This window comes from Pseudophryne corroboree, chromosome 2 (genome assembly GCF_028390025.1).
Source record: "Pseudophryne corroboree isolate aPseCor3 chromosome 2, aPseCor3.hap2, whole genome shotgun sequence".
Classification (NCBI taxonomy): domain Eukaryota; kingdom Metazoa; phylum Chordata; class Amphibia; order Anura; family Myobatrachidae; genus Pseudophryne; species Pseudophryne corroboree.
The window spans coordinates 827,980,864-828,001,755 of NC_086445.1; the positions used below are offsets into that span (position 1 = coordinate 827,980,864).

Sequence of the window (20,892 nt, forward strand, 5' to 3'; positions counted from 1 at the left end):
TTTCTTAAAGTGCCCATGTCTCCTGCGGAGCCCGTCTATCCCCATGGTCCTTACGGAGTCCCCAGCATCCTCTAGGACGTAAGAGAAATAAAGGGAACACTTAAACAACACAATGTAACTCCAAGTCAATCACACTTCTGTGAAATCAAACTGTCCACTTAGGAAGCAACACTGATTGACAATCACTTTCACATGCTGTTGTGCAAATGGAATAGACAACAGGTGGAAATTATAGGATATTAGCAAGACACCCCCAATAAAGGAGTTGTTCTGCAGGTGGTGACCACAGACCACTTCTCAGCTCCTATGCATTCTGGCTGATGTTTTGGTCACTTTTGAAAGCTGGCGGTGCTTTCACTCTAGTGGTAGCATGAGACGGAGTCTACAACCCACACAAGTGGCTCAGGTAGTGCAGCTCATCCAGGATGGCACATCAATGCGAGCTGTGACAAGGTTTGCTGTGTCTGTCAGCGTAGTGTCCAGAGCATGGAGGCGCTACCAAGAGACAGGCCAGTACATCAGGAGACGTGGAGTAGGCCGTAGGAGGGCAACAACCCAGCAGCAGGACCGCTTCCTCCGCCTTTGTGCAAGGAGGAACAGGAGGAGCACTGCCAGAGCCCTGCAAAATTACCTCCAGCAAGCCACAAATGTGCATGTGTCTACTCAAACGATCAGAAACAGACTCCATGAGGGTGGTATGAGGGCCCGACGTCCACAGGTGGGGGTTGTGCTTACAGCCCAACACCGTGCAGGACGTTTGGCATTTGCCAGAGAACACCAAGATTGGCAAATTCACCACTGGCACCCTGTGCTCTTCACAGATGAAAGCAGGTTCTCACTGAGCACATGTGACAGACGTGACAGAGTCTGGAGACGCCAAGGAGAACGTTCTGCTGCCTGCAACATCCTCCAGCATGACCGGTTTGGCAGTGGGTCAGTAATGGTGTGGGGTGGCATTTCTTTGGGGGGCCGCACAGCCCTCCATGTGCTTGCCAGAGGTAGCCTGACAGCCATTAGGTACCGAGATGAGATCCTCAGACCCCTTGTGAGACCATATGCTGGTGCGGTTGGCCCTGGATTCCTCCTAATGCAAGACAATGCTAGACCTCAAGTGGCTGCAGTGTGTCAGCAGTTCCTGCAAGACGAAGGCATTGATGCTATGGACTGGCCCGCCCGTTCCCCAGACCTGAATCCAATTGAGCACATCTGGGACATCATGTCTCGCTCCATCCACCCACCAACCACGTTGCACCACAGACTGTCCAGGAGTTGGCGGATGCTTTAGTCCAGGTCTGGGAGGAGATCCCTCAGAAGACCATCCGCCACCTCATCAGGAGCATACCCATGCACTGTAGGGAGGTCATACAGGCACGTGGAGGTCACACACACACTACTGAGCCTCATTTTGACTTGTTTTAACGACATTACATCAACGTTGGATCAGCCTGTAGTGTGTTTTGCCACTTTCATTTTGAGTGTGACTGCAAATCCAGACCTCCATGGGTTAATAAATTTGATTTCCATTGATAATTTTTGTGTGATTTTGTTGTCAGCACATTCAACTATGTAAAGAACAAAGTATTTAATAAGAATATTTCATTAATTCAGATCTAGGATGTGTTGTTTAAGTGTTCCCTTTATTTTTTTGAGCAGTGTATATATAAAAAAAAAGAAGCAGTCGTCAGGTAACTATCAAAAATAAAAATAATTTCGCAATTTGGAATTGTGTTTATTGTAACCATTGCACATTACACAAGAAACATCCCACTTTTTTGTTATTTAAAATGCTGGCATAAATATATACACATATAGTAGCCTGGTTTCTATATAGTACCTTGTTGTATTCTAGATTACACAATGTAGTTTTGCTCATTTAGTTCTTTTTCTGCTATTGCAGTTCAAGGAAAAGGTGCAGGCTGTTTTCATGAAGGACTTCTATTTTACAGGGAGTTGATAGGTATTTAGCTGGGCGAACATCACTGGACAAGTGACAACAGCCTGAATCAATATTTTTATCTACGAGAAGAAATTACTTGCAATGTGTTCTAAAGTTAAGTAATTGCTTAAACCCCCAGCTAAAAACAAGTATATATCAGTGCTACTCCCCCATCAGTACATATGATAAAGCACAGTATAGGTAGCACACCATATTTAATACATTTTAAGACAAAACAAGATAATGTAATAACTTACAGCCTGATTGTTTGCAGTGCAGATGTTTACGTAATTTTTACTGTACTACAACGGCAGTCTCAATGCAATGGTGTTGCAACGGCGGTCTCAATGCAGATCTACTGTATATGTAGATTGATTGTCAGTGAGCATTTGTGGGAGGTAACTGGGGTGGCGAGTCAAACACAGGTGTCTCACGACCATTTTGGGGGCATGGCTCAGCATGCGTCTGCATCTTCGTATGTAGGTGTACAGGCACCAGTGGCATTCTTGCGACGGCCATTCTAAACAACCATAGGGTTGTTCAGAGGTCTTGTAGTGAAACCGATGTGCGACTGATGTTGCAATAATAAGAATTTACTTACCGATAATTCTATTTCTCGTAGTCCGTAGTGGATGCTGGGGACTCCGTCAGGACCATGGGGAATAGCGGCTCCGCAGGAGACAGGGCACAAAAATAAAGCTTTAGGATTAGGTGGTGTGTACTGGCTCCTCCCCCTATGACCCTCCTCCAAGCCTCAGTTAGGATACTGTGCCCGGACGAGCGTACACAATAAGGAAGGATATTGAATCCCGGGTAAGACTCATACCAGCCACACCAATCACACCGTATAACTTGTGATCTGAACCCAGTTAACAGTATGACAAACGTAGGAGCCTCTGAACAGACGGCTCACAACAATAACAACCCGAATTTGTTTGTAACAATAACTATGTACAAGTATTGCAGACAATCCGCACTTGGGATGGGCGCCCAGCATCCACTACGGACTACGAGAAATAGAATTATCGGTAAGTAAATTCTTATTTTCTCTAACGTCCTAAGTGGATGCTGGGGACTCCGTCAGGACCATGGGGATTATACCAAAGCTCCCAAACGGGCGGGAGAGTGCGGATGACTCTGCAGCACCGAATGAGAGAACTCAAGATCCTCCTCAGCCAGGGTATCAAATTTGTAGAATTTTGCAAACGTGTTTGCCCCTGACCAAGTAGCAGCTCGGCAGAGTTGTAATGCCGAGACCCCCCGGGCAGCCGCCCAGGATGAGCCCACTTTCCTTGTGGAATGGGCCTTGACAGATTTAGGTTGTGGCAAGCCTGCCACAGAATGTGCAAGTTGAATTGTGCTACAAATCCAACGAGCAATCGTCTGCTTAGACGCAGGAGCACCCATCTTGTTGGGTGCATACAATATAAACAGTGAGTCAGACTTTCTGACTCCCGCCTTTGTTGAAATATATATTTTCAATGCCCGGACCACGTCCAACAACTTGGAATCCTCCAAATCGTTAGTAGCCGCAGGCACCACAATAGGCTGGTTCAGGTGAAACGCTGACACCACCTTAGGCAGAAAATGAGGACGCGTCCGCAGTTCTGCCCTGTCCGTATGGAAAATCAGATATGGGCTCTTATATGATAAAGCCGCCAATTCTGATACTCTCCTGGCTGAAGCCAGGGCCAGTAGCATGGTTACTTTCCATGTAAGATACTTCAACTCCACCGATTTGAGCGGCTCAAACCAATGGGATTTGAGAAAATCCAAGACTACATTAAGATCCCACGGTGCCACTGGGGGCACAACCGGGGGCTGTATATGTAGTACTCCTTTTACAAAAGTCTGGACTTCAGGAACTGAAGCCAATTCTTTCTGGAAGAAAATCGACAGGGCCGAAATTTGAACCTTAATGGACCCCAATTTGAGGCCCATAGACAATCCTGTTTGCAGGAAATGTAGGAATCGACCCAGTTGAAATTCCTCCGTGGGGGCCTTCCTGGCCTCACACCACGCAACATATTTTCTCCAAATGCGGTGATAATGTTGTGCAGTCACCTCCTTCCTGGCTTTTACCAGTGTAGGAATGACCTCTTCCGGAATGCCTTTTTCCCTTAGAATTCGGCGTTCAACCGCCATGCCGTCAAACGCAGCCGCGGTAAGTCTTGGAATAGACACGGTCCCTGCTGAAGCAGGTCCCGTCTTAGAGGTAGAGGCCACGGATCCTCCGTGAGCATCTCTTGAAGTTCCGGGTACCAAGTTCTTCTTGGCCAATCCGGAGCCACTAGTATCGTTCTTACTCCCTTTTGCCGTATAATTCTCAGTACTTTTGGTATGAGAGGCAGAGGAGGGAACACATACACTGACTGGAACACCCACGGTGTTACCAGAGCGTCCACAGCTATTGCCTGAGGGTCTCTTGACCTGGCGCAATACCTGTCCAGTTTTTTGTTGAGGCGGGACGCCATCATATCCACCATTGGTTTTTCCCAACGGTTCACAATCATGTGGAAGACTTCTGGATGAAGTCCCCACTCTCCCGGGTGTAGATCGTGTCTGCTGAGGAAGTCTGCTTCCCAGTTGTCCACTCCCGGAATGAATACTGCTGACAGTGCTATCACATGATCTTCCGCCCAGCGAAGAATCCTTGCAGCTTCTGCCATTGCTGTCCTGCTTCTTGTGCCGCCCTGTCTGTTTACGTGGGCGACTGCCGTGATGTTGTCCGACTGGATCAACACCGGCTGACCCTGAAGCAGGGGTTTTGCCAGACTTAGAGCATTGTGAATCGCTCTTAGCTCCAGTATATTTATGTGAAGAGACATCTCCAGGCTTGACCATACTCCCTGGAAGTTTCTTCCCTGTGTGACCGCTCCCCAGCCTCTCAGACTGGCATCCGTGGTCACCAGGACCCAGTCCTGTATGCCGAATCTGCGGCCCTCTAACAGATGAGCACTCTGCAACCACCACAGAAGAGACACCCTTGTCCGTGGCGATAAGGTTATCCGCTGATGCATCTGCAGATGTGATCCGGACCATTTGTCCAGCAGATCCCACTGAAAAGTTCGTGCGTGGAATCTGCCGAATGGAATCGCTTCGTAAGAAGCCACCATCTTTCCCAGGACTCTTGTGCATTGATGCACAGACACTTTCCCTGGTTTTAGGAGGTTCCTGACAAGTTCGGATAACTCCCTGGCTTTCTCCTCCGGAAGAAACACCTTTTTCTGAACCGTGTCCAGAATCATTCCCAGGAACAGCAGACGTGTCGTCGGGGTCAACTGAGATTTTGGAAAATTCAGAATCCACCCGTGTTGTTGCAGCACTAGTTGGGTTAGTGCTACTCCGTCCTCCAGCTGTTCTCTGGACCTTGCCCTTATCAGGAGATCGTCCAAGTAAGGGATAATTAATACGCCTCTTCTTCGCAGAAGAATCATCATTTCGGCCATTACCTTGGTAAAGACCAGAGGTGCCGTGGACAATCCAAACGGCAGCGTCTGAAACTGATAATGACAGTTTTGCACCACGAACCTGAGGTACCCTTGATGTGAAGGGCAAATTGGGACATGCAGGTAAGCATCCTTTATGTCCAGGGACACCATAAAGTCCCCTTCTTCCAGATTCGCTATCACTGCTCTCAGTGACTCCATCTTGAACTTGAATTTTTGTATGTACAGGTTCAAAGATTTCAGATTTAGAATAGGTCTTACCGAGCCGTCCGGCTTCGGTACCACAAATAGCGTGGAGTAATACCCCTTTCCCTGTTGTAGGAGGGGTACCTTGACTATCACCTGCTGAGAAAACAGCTTGTGAATGGCTTCCAATACCGTCGCCCTGTCTGAGGGAGACGTTGGCAAAGCAGACTTTAGGAACCTGCGAGGGGGAGACTTCTCGAATTCCAACCTGTAACCCTGAGATACTACCTGCAGGATCCAGGGGTCCACCTGTGAGCAAGCCCACTGTGCGCTGAAATTCTTGAGTCGACCCCCCACCGCTCCTGAGTCCGCTTGTAAGGCCCCAGCGTCATGCTGAGGGCTTTGCAGAACCCTGAGAGGGCTTCTGTTCCTGGGCAGGGGCTGCTTGCTGCCCTCTCTTACCCCTTCCTCTGCCCCGAGGCAGATATGACTGTCCTTTTGTCCGCTTGTTCTTATAGGACCGAAAGGACTGCGGCTGAAAAGACGGTGTCTTTTTCTGTTGGGAGGGGGTCTGAGGTAAAAAGGTGGATTTTCCGGCAGTTGCCGTGGCCACCAGATCCGATAGACCGACGCCAAATAATTCCTCCCCTTTATACGGCAATACTTCCATATGTCGTTTGGAATCCGCATCACCTGACCACTGTCGCGTCCATAAACTCCTTCTGGCAGATATGGACATCGCATTTACTCTCGATGCCAGAGTGCAAATATCTCTCTGAGCATCTCGCATATAAAGGAAAGCATCCTTTAATTGCTCTATAGTCAATAAAATACTGTCCCTATCCAGGGTATCAATATTTTCAGTCAGGGAATCCAACCAGACGACCCCAGCACTGCACATCCAGGCTGAGGCGATGGCTGGTCGCAGTATAACACCAGTATGTGTGTATATACTTTTTAGGGTAGTTTCCAGTCTCCTATCAGCTGGATCCCTGAGGGCGGCCGTATCAGGAGACGGTAACGCCACTTGTTTTGATAAGCGTGTGAGCGCCTTATCCACCCTAGGGGGTGTTTCCCAGCGCGCCCTAACCTCTGGCGGGAAAGGGTTTAATGCTAATAACTTTTTTGAAATTAGCACTTTTCTATCTGGGTTAACCCACGCTTCATCACATACATCATTTAATTCCTCTGATTCAGGAAAAACTACAGGTAGTTTTTTCACCCCCCACATAATACCCCTTTTTGTGGTACTTGCAGTATCAGAGATATGCAAAGCCTCCTTCATTGCCGTGATCATATAACGTGTGGCCCTACTTGAAAATACGTTTGTTTCATCACCGTCGACACTAGATTCAGTGTCTGTGTCTGGGTCTGTGTCGACCGACTGAGGTAAAGGGCGCTTTACAGCCCCTGACGGTGCCTGAGACGCCTGGGCAGGTACTAACTGGTTTGCCGGCCGTCTCATGTCGTCAACTGATTTTTGTAATGTGCTGACATTATCACGTAATTCCATAAACAAAGCCATCCATTCCGGTGTCGACTCCCTGGGGGGTGACATCACCATTATCGGCAATTGCTCTGCCTCCACACCAACATCGTCCTCATACATGTCGACACACACGTACCGACACACAGCAGACACACAGGGAATGCTCTTATCGAAGACAGGACCCCACTAGCCCTTTGGGGAGACAGAGGGAGAGTTTGCCAGCACACACCCAAGCGCTATAATATATATGGGAACAACCTTATATAAGTGTTGTTCCTTATAGCAGCTTAAATATATCAAAATATCGCCAAAAAATGCCCCCCCTCTCTGTTTTACCCTGTTTCTGTAGTGCAGTGCAGGGGAGAGTCCTGGGAGCCTTCCTCACAGCGGAGCTGAGCAGGAAAATGGCGCTGTGTGCTGAGGAGAATAAGCCCCGCCCCTATTTCGGCGGGCTTTCCCCCCGGAGTTTTAGATATCTGGCATGGGTTAAATACATACATATAGCCTCAATGGCTATATGTGATGTATTCTTTTGCCATAAAGGTATTAAATATTGCTGCCCAGGGCGCCCCCAGCAGCGCCCTGCACCCTCCGTGACCGCTTGGTGTGAAGTGTGTGACAACAATGGCGCACAGCTGCAGTGCTGTGCGCTACCTTCATGAAGACTGAAGAGCCTTCTGCCGCCTGTTTCCGGACCTTCAATCTTCAGCATCTGTAAGGGGGGTCGGCGGCGCGGCTCCGGGACGAACCCCAGGGTGAGACCTGTGTTCCGACTCCCTCTGGAGCTAATGGTGTCCAGTAGCCTAAGAATCCAATCCATCCTGCACGCAAGTGAGTTGAAATTCTCTCCCCTAAGTCCCTCGATGCAGTGAGCCTGTTGCCAGCAGGACTCACTGAAAATAAAAAACCTAAAAACTTTTTCTAAGCAGCTCTTTAGGAGAGCCACCTAGATTGCACCCTGTTCGGACGGGCACAAAAACCTAACTGAGGCTTGGAGGAGGGTCATAGGGGGAGGAGCCAGTACACACCACCTAATCCTAAAGCTTTATTTTTGTGCCCTGTCTCCTGCGGAGCCGCTATTCCCCATGGTCCTGACGGAGTCCCCAGCATCCACTTAGGACGTTAGAGAAATAACAATAAGTGCGAGTTGGACCTCCCCATTCATTTGAATATGAGAAATGCTTGGTAAAGCAACAAGTCTAGGGTCTAGTCACTACAGATTTGGGAGGTTCTACTAAATATCTACAAAAAAATAAGAATTTACTTACCGATAATTCTATTTCTCGGAGTCCGTAGTGGATGCTGGGGTTCCTGAAAGGACCATGGGGGGGGGGGGGGGGGAATAGCGGCTCCGCAGGAGACAGGGCACAAAAGTAAAGCTTTCCGATCAGGTGGTGTGCACTGGCTCCTCCCCCTATGACCCTCCTCCAAGCCAGTTAGGTACTGTGCCCGGACGAGCGTACACAATAAGGGAGGAATTTTGAATCCCGGGTAAGACTCATACCAGCCACACCAATCACACCGTACAACTTGTGATCTAAACCCAGTTAACAGTATGATAACAGCGGAGCCTCAAAGGATGGCTCACAACAATAATAACCCGATTTTTGTAACTATGTACAAGTATTGCAGATAATCCGCACTTGGGATGGGCGCCCAGCATCCACTACGGACTCCGAGAAATAGAATTATCGGTAAGTAAATTCTTATTTTCTCTATCGTCCTAGTGGATGCTGGGGTTCCTGAAAGGACCATGGGGATTATACCAAAGCTCCCAAACGGGCGGGAGAGTGCGGATGACTCTGCAGCACCGAATGAGAGAACTCCAGGTCCTCCTTAGCCAGGGTATCAAATTTGTAGAATTTAGCAAACGTGTTTGCCCCTGACCAAGTAGCTGCTCGGCAAAGTCGTAAAGCCGAGACCCCTCGGGCAGCCGCCCAAGATGAGCCCACCTTCCTTGTGGAATGGGCATTTACATATTTTGGCTGTGGCAGGCCTGCCACAGAATGTGCAAGCTGAATTGTATTACACATCCAACTAGCAGTAGTCTGCTTAGAAGCAAGAGCACCCAGTTTGTTGGGTGCATACAGGATAACAGCAAGTCAGTTTTCCTGACTCCAGCCGTCCTGGAACATATTTTCAGGGCCCTGACAACATCTAGCAACTTGGAGTCCTCCAAGTCCCTAGTAGGTGCAAGGCACCACAATAAGCTGGTTCAGGTGAAACACTGACACCACCTTAGGGAGAGAACTGGGGACGAGTCCGCAGCTCTGCCCTGTCCGAATGGACAAACAGATATGGGCTTTTTTGAGAAAAAAACACGAATTTGACACTCGCCTGGTCCAGGCCAGGGCCAAGAGCATGGTCACTTTTCATGTGAGATGCTTCAAATCCACAGATTTGACTGGTTTTAAACCAATGTGATTTGAGGAATCCCAGAACTACGTTGAGATCCCACAGTGCCACTGGAGGCACAAAAGGGGGTTGTATATGCAATACTCCCTTGACAAACTTCTGGACTTCAGGAACTGAAGCCAATTCTTTCTGGAAGAAAATCGACAGGGCCGAAATTTGAACCTTAATGGACCCCAATTTGAGGCCCATAGACACTCCTGTTTGCAGGAAATGCAGGAAACGACCGAGTTGAAATTTCTTTGTGGGGCCTTCCTGGCCTCACACCACGCAACATATTTTCGCCACATGTGGTGATAATGTTGTGCGGTCACCTCCTTTCTGGCTTTGACCAGGGTAGGAATGACCTCTTCCGGAATGCCTTTTTCCCTTAGGATCCGGCTTTCCACCGCCATGCCGACAAACGTAGCTGCGGTAAGTCTTGGAACAGACATGGTACTTGCTGAAGCAAGTCCCTTCTTAGCGGCAGAGGCCATAAGACCTCTGTAAGCATCTCTTGAAGTTCCGGGTACCAAGTCCTTCTTGGCCAATCCGGAGCCATGAGTATAGTTCTTACTCCTCTACGTCTTATAATTCTCAGCACCTTAGGTATGAGAAGCAGAGGAGGGAACACATACACCGACTGGTACACCCACGGTGTTACCAGAACGTCCACAGCTATTGCCTGAGGGTCTCTTGACCTGGCGCAATACCTGTCCCGTTTTTTGTTCAGACGGGACGCCATCATGTCCACCTTTGGTATTTCCCAACGGTTTACAATCATGTGGAAAAAACTTCCCGATGAAGTTTCCACTCTCCCGGGTGGAGGTCGTGCCTGCTGAGGAAGTCTGCTTCCCAGTTTCCATTCCCGGGATGAAACACTGCTGACAGTGCTATCACATGATTTTCCGCCCAGCGAAAAGTCCTTGCAGTTTTTGCCATTGCCCTCCTGCTTCTTGTGTCGCCCTGTCTGTTTACGTGAGCGACTGCCGTGATGTTTTTCCCACTGGATCAATACCGGCTGACCTTGAAGCAGAGGACTTGCTAAGCTTAGAGCATTATAAATTTACCCTTAGCTCCAGTATATTTATGTGGAGAAAAGTCTCCAGACTTGATCACACTCCCTGGAAATTTTTTCCTTGTGTGACTGCTCCCCAGCCTCTCGGGCTGGGCTCCGTGGTCACCAGCATCCAATCCTGAATGCCGAATCTGCGGCCCTCTAGAAGATGAGCACTCTATAACCACCACAGGAGAGACACCCTTGTCCTTGGATATAGGGTTATCCGCTGATGCATCTGAAGATGCTATCCGGACCATTTGTCCAGCAGATCCCACTGAAAAGTTCTTGCGTGAAATCTGCCGAATGGAATTGCTTCGTAGGAAGCCACCATTTTTACCAGGACCCTTGTGCAATGATGCACTGTTTTTAGGAGGTTCCTGACTAGCTCGGATAACTCCCTGGCTTTCTCTTCCGGGAGAAACACCTTTTTCTGGACTGTGTCCAGAATCATCCCTAGGCACAGCAGACGTGTCGTCGGGATCAGCTGCGATTTTGGAATATTTAGAATCCACCCGTGCTGTTGTAGCAGTATCCGAGATAGTGCTACTCCGACCTCCAACTGTTCCCTGGACTATGCCCTTATCAGGAGATCGTCCAAGTAAGGGATAATTAAGACGCCTTTTCTTCGAAGAAGAATCATCATTTCGGCCATTACCTTGGTAAAGACCCGGGGTGCCGTGGACAATCCAAACGGCAGCGTCTGAAACTGATAGTGACAGTTCTGCACCACGAACCTGAGGTACCCTTAGTGAGAAGGGCAAATTTGGGACATAGAGGTAAGCATCCCTGATGTCCCGGGACACTATATAGTCCCCTTCTTCCTGGTTCGTTATCACTGCTCTGAGTGACTCCATCTTGATTTGAACCTTTGTAAGTGTTCAAAATTTTTTTTAGAATAAGTCTCACCTAGCCTTCTGGCTTCAGTACCACAATATAGTGTGGAATAATACCCCTTTTCTTGTAGTAGGAGGGGTAATTTAATTATCACCTGCTGGGAATACAGCTTGTGAATTTTTTCCCATACTGCCTCCTTGTAGGAGGGAGACCTTGGTAAAGCAGACTTCAGGAGCCTGCGAAGGGGAAACGTCTCGACATTCCAATCTGTACCCCTGGGATACTACTTGTAGGATCCAGGGGTCCTGTACGGTCTCAGCGCCATGCTGAGAACTTGTCAGAAGCGGTGGAACGCTTCTGTTCCTGGGAATGGGCTGCCTGCTGCAGTCTTCTTCCCTTTCCTCTATCCCTGGGCAGATATGATCTTATAGGGACGAAAGGACTGAGGCTGAAAAGACGGTGTCTTTTTCTGCAGAGATGTGACTTAGGGTAAAAACGGTGGATTTTCCAGCAGTTGCCGTGGCCACCAGGTCCGATGGACCGACCCCAAATAACTCCTCTTCCTTTATACGGCAATACACCTTTGTGCCGTTTGGAATCTGCATCACCTGACCACTGTCGTGTCCATAACATCTTCTGGCAGTTATGGACATCGCATTTACTCTTGATGCCAGAGTGCAAATATCCCTCTGTGCATCTCGCATATATAGAAATGCATCCTTTAAATGCTCTATAGTCAATAAAATACTGTCCCTGTCAAGGGTATCAATATTTTTAGTCAGGGAATCCGACCAAGCCACCCCAGCTCTGCACATCCAGGCTGAGGCGATCGCTGGTCGCAGTATAACACCAGTATGTGTGTATATACTTTTTATGATATTTTCCAGCCTCCTGTCAGCTGGTCCTTGAGGACGGCCCTATCTATAGACGGTACCGCCACTTGTTTTGATAAGCGTGTGAGCGCCTTATCCACCCTAAGGGGTGTTTCCCAACTCGCCCTAACTTCTGGCGGGAAAGGGTATACCGCCCATAATTTTCTATCGGGGGGAACCCACGCATCATCACACACTTTATTTAATTTATCTGATTCAGGAAAAACTATGGTAGTTTTTTCACATCCCACATAATACCCTCTTTTGTGGTACTTGTAGTATCAGACATATGTAACACCTCCTTCATTGCCTTTAACGTGTGGCCCTAATAAGGAATACGTTTGTTTATTCACCGTCGACACTGGATTCAGTGTCCCTGTCTGTGTCTGTGTCGACCGACTAAAGTAAACGGGCGTTTTAAAACCCCTGACGGTGTTTTTGAGACGTCTGGACCGGTACTAATTGTTTGTCGGCCGTCTCATGTCGTCAACCGACCGTGCAGCGTGTTGACATTATCACGTAATTCCCTAAATAAGCCATCCATTCCGGTGTCGACTCCCTAGAGAGTGACATCACCATTACAGGCAATTGCTCCGCCTCCTCACCAACATCGTCCTCCTACATGTCGACACACACGTACCGACACACAGCACACACACAGGGAATGCTCTGATAGAGGACAGGACCCACTAGCCCTTTGGAGAGACAGAGGGAGAGTTTGCCAGCACACACCAAAAACGCTATAATTATATAGGGACAACCTTATATAAGTGTTTTCCCTTATAGCATCTTTTTTATATATATTTCTAACGCCAAATTAGTGCCCCCCCCTCTCTGTTTTAACCCTGTTTCTGTAGTGCAGTGCAGGGGAGAGCCTGGGAGCCTTCCCTCCAGCCTTTCTGTGAGGGAAAATGGCGCTGTGTGCTGAGGAGATAGGCCCCGCCCCTTTTTCGGCGGCCTCGTCTCCCGCTCTTAACGGATTCTGGCAGGGGTTAAATATCTCCATATAGCCTCCGGAGGCTATATGTGAGGTATTTTTAGCCAAAATAGGTATTCATTTGCCTCCCAGGGCGCCCCCCTCCCAGCGCCCTGCACCCTCAGTGACTGCCGTGTGAAGTGTGCTGAGAGGAAAATGGCGCACAGCTGCAGTGCTGTGCGCTACCTTTAGAAGACTGAGGAGTCTTCTGCCGCCGATTCTGGACCTCTTCTTACTTCAGCATCTGCAAGGGGGCCGGCGGCAAGGCTCCGGTGACCATCCAGGCTGTACCTGTGATCGTCCCTCTGGAGCTGATGTCCAGTAGCCAAGAAGCCAATCCATCCTGCACGCAGGTGAGTTCACTTCTTCTCCCCTAAGTCCCTCGTTGCAGTGATCCTGTTGCCAGCAGGACTCACTGTAAAATAAAAAACCTAAGCTAAACTTTTCTAAGCAGCTCTTTAGGAGAGCCACCTAGATTGCACCCTTCTCGGCCGGGCACAAAAATCTAACTGGCTTGGAGGAGGGTCATAGGGGGAGGAGCCAGTGCACACCACCTGATCGGAAAGCTTTACTTTTGTGCCCTGTCTCCTGCGGAGCCGCTATTCCCCCCCCCCCATGGTCCTTTCAGGAACCCCAGCATCCACTAGGACGATAGAGAAAAGAAAATTAAGGTCTGTATTATATATAGGTGAAGCTGCATCCTGTATTGGAGTGGTCAGTAGAATGTTCTGTGTGTTGTAAAGAAGTTACTGGAATGCTCTGTGTAGTCTAGAGTGAGTCAGCACTGACTAATAATAGAATCAACCTTTTTGTTGTGTTATTATCTATTTTACTAATTCAAAAAGGTTTAGGCGCCACCAAGGAGGGAAAGAGTTAGGCTGCAGAGAAGGGAGGGTTAGGGTTATGCTGTGGGGAAGGGAGGATTAGGTTTAGTCGCCCCCCCGGGGAGGGTTAGGCTGCGGGGAAAGGTTAGGTTTAGGCGGGGAGGGAAAGTTAGGGGGGTTGGTGGGGAAGGTAACCTCCTCCATCAGGATGCCGTTGCCGGTCATATGACTGCCAGTAAATGGTATTACACCCAAGTGAAATACATAACATTATATACATGAAATATTATAACACCAGTGTCGTCCGGCTGCTCCGACCAGCTCCCCACCCAACCCCTGAGATTGCAATATGATCCTCAAGTATAGTGTCTGCCAACCCTTTGTTTAATCTATCTTGCAAAAATCTCCTGAATATACTTTTGGTGGGTTCTTATTTAATACATTATATTCACACCAGGTATAAACATTGTTTCCACACAACGCTTTTTGTTGTGGGTGGTAGTGTAGTTATGACATTCTCCAAAAACCCAGTGCTGCTTTTAGGTTCTCTGCTCAACAGCCAAGCCGTAAGCTTCAGAAATTGGTGGTCTAGATGATTTGTCAATGCCTCAGCAGATATTGCTGAACAAGTAGATCCCAGGGTATGCCTATTGACAGATGATACACCCGGGAAACCATGTTCTGTATGGCCAGAAGTGAAGGACAGCTGGCACCGTTACCCTTTTTGTCGGGTGCACTTGGCAATCCTTGGAATTGGAGCAAAGACATAGATTGAAACTTGATTAAATATGGCATTACTACCAACACCTTTGTTAAGTTCCTAGGTGAGGTAGATGGCCCGAAGGGAAGGCATATGAACTGAAAATGCTACGGCAGGCATGGGACACTGCAGGTCGCTGCGGTTATCGGGGATTTTGTTTCGCCTGCCTCACCAAATCCCCAGAAACAGCCCCGTTTTCAGGCCTATTTCGACCGAAAACACACAGGTTTCACTGAACCTGTGTGTTTTCAGGAGATAACACACATATATATATATATATATATATATATATATATATGTATATATTTTTTTATTTTATTTTTACAGGCGACCAAATTGAATAGCCTCAGTGAAACATCGTAAAAAAGTGCAAAAGACGGCTGTTTTTCGCATCCGATGTTGTTTCACCTCCAATTGGATACCCCCCATTAGGTGTAATAATATTGCTGTGCCTTTACAGTGCCTGTTTTTTTTAATTTTGAATGGAAGTGATACCAATGCCAATATTGTGCCTTATAGTACATCTTCTATTTTGACAAGCACAAAATAATATGGGACCATTCAGTTTATCTTTTTGTACCCTCTCCAATTCTATGACTTACCTTTTTTTCATGTCTATACTATTTGCAAACTTACAGCTAGGATATGTAATAAGTGTACCTTCTAAACACAGCACCTATAAAATGAAATCTCACTTTTAATTGCAGTATGAGTCCCCCCTGACTCATTTCTATGGAAGCCTACAGGTAGGGGGGGGGGGGGGGGGGGTACTCACAGAGAGATCCATGCTTAAAATCTAAGCAATCTGACTAGATTGCTTAGATTTTAACACAGATCACTCGTGTGTACCCCCCTCAGCGATAGTGATGTGCGGCCCCGCACATCGCTATCGCCGGTGCTAGATTGGCCTGCATGCTAATCTAGCATGTCGCTCATTTCACCTGCTGAACCGCTCAGCACACATCTCTCCCATGTATATGGGCCTTTACACCTAAACAGATTGTGCGCACTTCAGACATGGCACTCCATAGTCTGTTTATTCTGTATTACACATTATATCCCATTTTAAGACTTTTTAAACCCTTAGTGTGCTCTATACTTTAGCAGAGCACTAAATAGAATGTAAGATAAAATGGAACGAAGTGTGCACTGGATAAATCTTGGCAACTGATTCCTAGCCTGCAATTTTCATTGTTCTATTCTCCATATTAAGCCCATGGAGACATTCTGAACCTCTGAAGGCCACAGACCAGCAATTACAATTTAGTAATAATGCCCTAGACATAACAACCAGCCTGCGAAGCTGCAGAAAACAGAAATGTATATAAAATTGTGCCTCAATGCATTACTAAATTGAGTTAGCATTATCACTGGAACAATATATGCTCTATTTCCCATTATTTATGAAGCCCAGTCCTTTTCTTTCTTACCAATTACATCCCCTATCATTTCAAAAATCTACAAACTGTTTTCAATCAACAGATTTCCTTATTATAGTGTGCAGCAGTCTTGTTACTCCCTCTCTCCTATGTTCAATCCTTGATTGGACAAGCAGCTTTGAATTTAACATGGCTCTGTGATTGCACATATCAAATAGATTAAAACTGCCAATCACCCCTTGGAGAATCTCCTTTAGCTGTAGTATGGCTGAAGAGCAACCTGAGCGTATTTGCTTAGGGGCAAATGAAAGGGGATGAAATGTAGACATGGAAACTTTCATTTATTGCATTTTGATTACTTTTTCTACTACCCAGTAGCAGAACTTATGGCTACAATCACCACAAGTTAGATCTGAAAAAATAAAAAAGCACTTTAGGCCTAGTAACCCAATGTAAACACAATGTAAAATCAGAATAGACATTTAAAATACTGCATAATAAATTATTATCAGTACAGGCCATTTTTTCATAAATGTAACATCTTTTTATTTTTTCAATTAAACTATCTTTCATCATATAAACAATACCTGGAATGGTTTTGCAAAAATGATAAACAAAAGTTATTTCTATGAAATGTAAACAATTCATTACTCTTAAGGTGGGTACACACTAACAGATATATCTGCAGATCAATTGATCTGCAGATATATCTATGGACGGATCGAGCAGTGTGTTCAGCATACACACTGCTCGATCCGTCGGGGACTGACGTCATGAAATGGGCGGGCGTGTGCACACGCCCGCCCAGTTCAGCTGTCAATCACCGCCGGCCGCCGCAGCATGTGTACGGGCGGTCGGCCGACCGCCCCGTACACACACAGCGACGCGCCAATATATCGGTAGATATATTGGCCGTCGGCTGTGCTGCGCGGCCGACGCGATACGTCTGTGAACGACCAGTGTGTACGGGCCTTTAGCTTAACAAAATGGCATTAAGAATCAGCATTTTCAATGAAATATTAGGTACTATTTCCACTAATATGTCTTGCAAAATAAACTCTTCAAATTGTTGAAATCTACTCAATATCCTGTGCTGCATCTATTTACCTCCACCACATTCACGGCACTGTGAGATCACAGCTAATTAGTCCATCCTAGCAGAAAGATGGCTGCTTACACTGTACCCAAACACTGTGGGCAGAGACTGTAGTGGGTCAGATGATCTTGGCATACCAGATGACAAAATACTTTGTTTTTAATTTGGAATGCCAAGAAGAATACCTACCATTTGCAAATGTTGTGTTTTAATAGTAATTTAGTACTTTTGTGTTTTAATAGCAGTATTACTTTAAATATTGCAAACAACTTATTTTAATACTTCATGTAAAGTCAGCATTCACATCTTTGAAACAGATATTCAAGGGTGGATCAATAAGTAAGGTAACAAGACCTCTCATGTGTGTAATGGTTTCTATTGAATTTTCATTTCCCACCAGGCCAGAGCAAGTAGACCACTGCTTCTCCACACAGCCATTAGACTGCGCCTCATATGTTTGCCCATGTTTCTGCCTGCCCTGCCATCTTACAACTGATGTTGGCACAGTATGATTGATAAGAGGCGCAGTCTAATGGCCGTGAGTAGAAGCTGTGGTCTACCTGCTCAGGCAGGAAATAATGAGAGAGAGAACATTACACATGGGAGTGGTCTTGTTACATTACTTACTTAAACGGGTATGGATCATCAGATCTACAGTCATTAGGTCGACCGCTATTAGTCGACATGCATTGTTGACAGAATCAAAAGGTTGACGAATTAAATGGTCAAGATGACAAAAGGTAGACAGTATGAAAGGTCTATAGCAGGCATGTCCAAACTGCGGCCCTCCAGCTGTTGAGAAACTACACATCCCAGCATGCCCTGACATAGCTTTAGCATTCTCTGACAGCAAAACTGTGTCGGGGCATGCTGGGATATGTAGTTTCGCAACAGCTGGAGGGCCGCAGTTTGGACATGCCTGGTCTATAGTATCAAAAGGTCAACACATAAAAAGGTTAATATGAAAAAAATCAACATAAAAAAGGTTGACACAACATTTCCAAGTATTTTGATGTTGTTTTTGCCATCAAATGACGTGGAACCCCAATTAGTGTACAGCTTTGCTCGCCATGCTTCGGGCAAGGTGCCTCACTGTGCTCGGCACAGGTTACTGTCCCCAATCGTAGTCCACGAAGATGGTAAAGTATGAAAAACTTGATTAAAACCCCCAAAAAGTTGTGTCGACCATATGTTTGCTGACCATTTGCACCTGTCAACCTTTTACATGTCGATCTATTATCTAGGTCTTCTATTAGTTGTCAGCCTAGAACCCGGATAGCCTTTAAACACTCTTGTATTTCTGGACTTTCATGCTTGTAACCATTTATCATCTTGTAGTTGTTCAGATTTCTCAAAGATATCCAGTTACCATGGTTCAACATGTCAACAGGCACCAGGATGACATCCTCAGAATACCAATGGTTAGGGGCCACCAGGACGGTAAGGCTGTAGGGGTGGGGATTAGGGTGGGTATGCTTACCAAAATGCTGACGCATTATATCACTCCTACGGTACTGATGGCCACGTGACCGCCAGGATCCATCAGACGACGCCTCCAGGCAAGTAACTAACTACTAGGCCACAAAGTCAAGTTTGCTCGACAGTCTATTATGTAATCTGTGTATATACAGTGAATGTTGAAAATTTAATTGTTGACATGTTAAGCATGTCGACATTTCGATCATGTCCACCTAATGAATGTTGGCATGAGAACTGTCAACCTATCACACCCTTCTCAAAGGCAGAAATAGTCTGTACTACGAACAAATACATTTATGAAATACTACACTATGATGATTTTACAATAATGAAATTTAAACAGGTAAAAACTCAAACCTTTTTAACTTTCATTTCATGATACCATAGCAGTTTAGTCAGTCAGCACAAAGCAGTGGTATTGGATGGACTTTCTCAGATGGTAGGCACATCTGAAATAAATTGAGCTCTATTAGCAACCATGTAACCGTAACTTCACTCTCTACTGCAACATATTTTATTACATAGAAACCTGTCGGCATGATGACAGAAATTCTCAGGCTAATAAATACTAGAATGTCTTTTTATTTTCATTTCGTACAATAAAATGCAGCATATGGCTCTCTCTGTCATCAATCACCTGAGCGACTAGATGCTTTAAAGACTTATACAACTAGCATATAATTATTACTAAACACAAACAATATTCCACTTAAGCAATGTATTGTGTGGCAAGCTTAATTATCACACACAATTAATCAGATTTAATAATTTACTTGATTTTAACAATTAGGGAAAGTGGTTATTTTCGTGTATTGCTACATGAATTTATATAAACAGATCACATATCTTAATAAGGATTGTCCAGCTTTTAACCTGCAAAGCTGTGGACAAACAGAGTTTCAAGGGGAACTTCAAAATGTTTAGATTAAGGGTCCATAGTATTTTCTGGCAAACAGCTTAATAACTGCAAATTTAAAAAGAGAACAGGACTACGTTTAAGCAGAATTAACAATAACAATAATCATGTAAAACAGAACTACATTTCTATTTCTAAAGTCGTTTTTTGTAGTTATCGCAGAGGATTTATTTCTAAGAAGGGAGGAGATGATAAACATTCCCTGTACAGTATGTGTCATAAAGGCACAGTAGGTAAAGTTGCTGTGGTTTTCTTTTCTTTGGCACATTAATGGCCATAGGATGAACTACTTTATCACCCAGAAAATGGATTTCACAGTAGTTCAGAAAGATATAAAATGTGTGACTGAAGATGTAGTTTTCAAGAATTCTAAGAAATATTTCAAGCACAGCAAATACTGTAAACCAGACAAATGGGCAGATTCAACTAGTTGCAAGGCGCTGTTGGCAGTACTAGTTGGGAATTCTCCAATACACTATAGCAGGTAGATCCTGTTTGCACCTCTGTAGGCTGTGAGCAGAATCTGCCTTCTAAAAGTAAACATACGGAAGCCACAGGGACACGTCCCATCGACTCCCCGTGCTAACTTAATGGCCCCAAAGAGTAGACAGTACCGTAGTCCAGAGCTACCCGAACCAAAGAAATCTCAAACCCATCAATAACTGAACAGTATTCTTTTGAATGATTCACCAGTTAAGAAGGTTAACCTATAAAACCATTCAGCAGTCCATACTTACCGTAAGATATAATGGCCCAATTTAAAAAAGCCCAATTTAAAAAAAACAAAGAAATGTCTACTTAAAGATGACCTGACTACTAATATGTATCACTAGGAGAAAAACACGGAAGCTCTCAAACAGCAGTAACACTACTACTATGTAAAGAAACTAGTCAAGGCAAACCACAAGCAGCAGCAATAAATGTAAGATGAATGTGAAAAAAAAAAATGTAATATGAACTCAGTCAAAAAATAGGATTTTAATTACCTACCGGTAAATCCTTCTCTCGTAGTCCGTAGAGGATGCTGGGGTCCACATGAGTACCATGGGGTATAGACGGGTCCACTTGGCACTTTAAGAGTTTGAGAGTGTGGGCTGGCTCCTCCCTCTATGCCCCTCCTACCAGACTCAGTCTAGAAACTGTGCCCGAGGAGACTGACAACTTCTAGAGAAGAATTTTACACAGATAGAGGCGAGATTTACACCAGCTCTCACACACAAGGCAAACCAAGCTAACCAGCTTGAA

At 45.9% G+C, this 20,892-nt stretch overlaps 1 protein-coding gene across 5 annotated transcripts in view; it reads right to left on the reverse strand.

Annotated features, from left to right (window-relative positions):
- Positions 1-20,892, reverse strand: part of POLA1 (DNA polymerase alpha 1, catalytic subunit) — a 1,252,649-nt gene that overhangs the window by 68,912 nt on the left and 1,162,845 nt on the right. The window contains exon 37 of one of the 5 annotated variants that reach the window (XR_010241483.1): positions 19,089-19,180. The exons of the other annotated variants lie outside the window; for them this stretch is intronic. The gene's annotated coding sequence lies outside the window, so the exon portion shown is untranslated. The remainder of the gene's footprint in view (positions 1-19,088; positions 19,181-20,892) is intronic. 5 annotated transcript variants of the gene reach the window in all.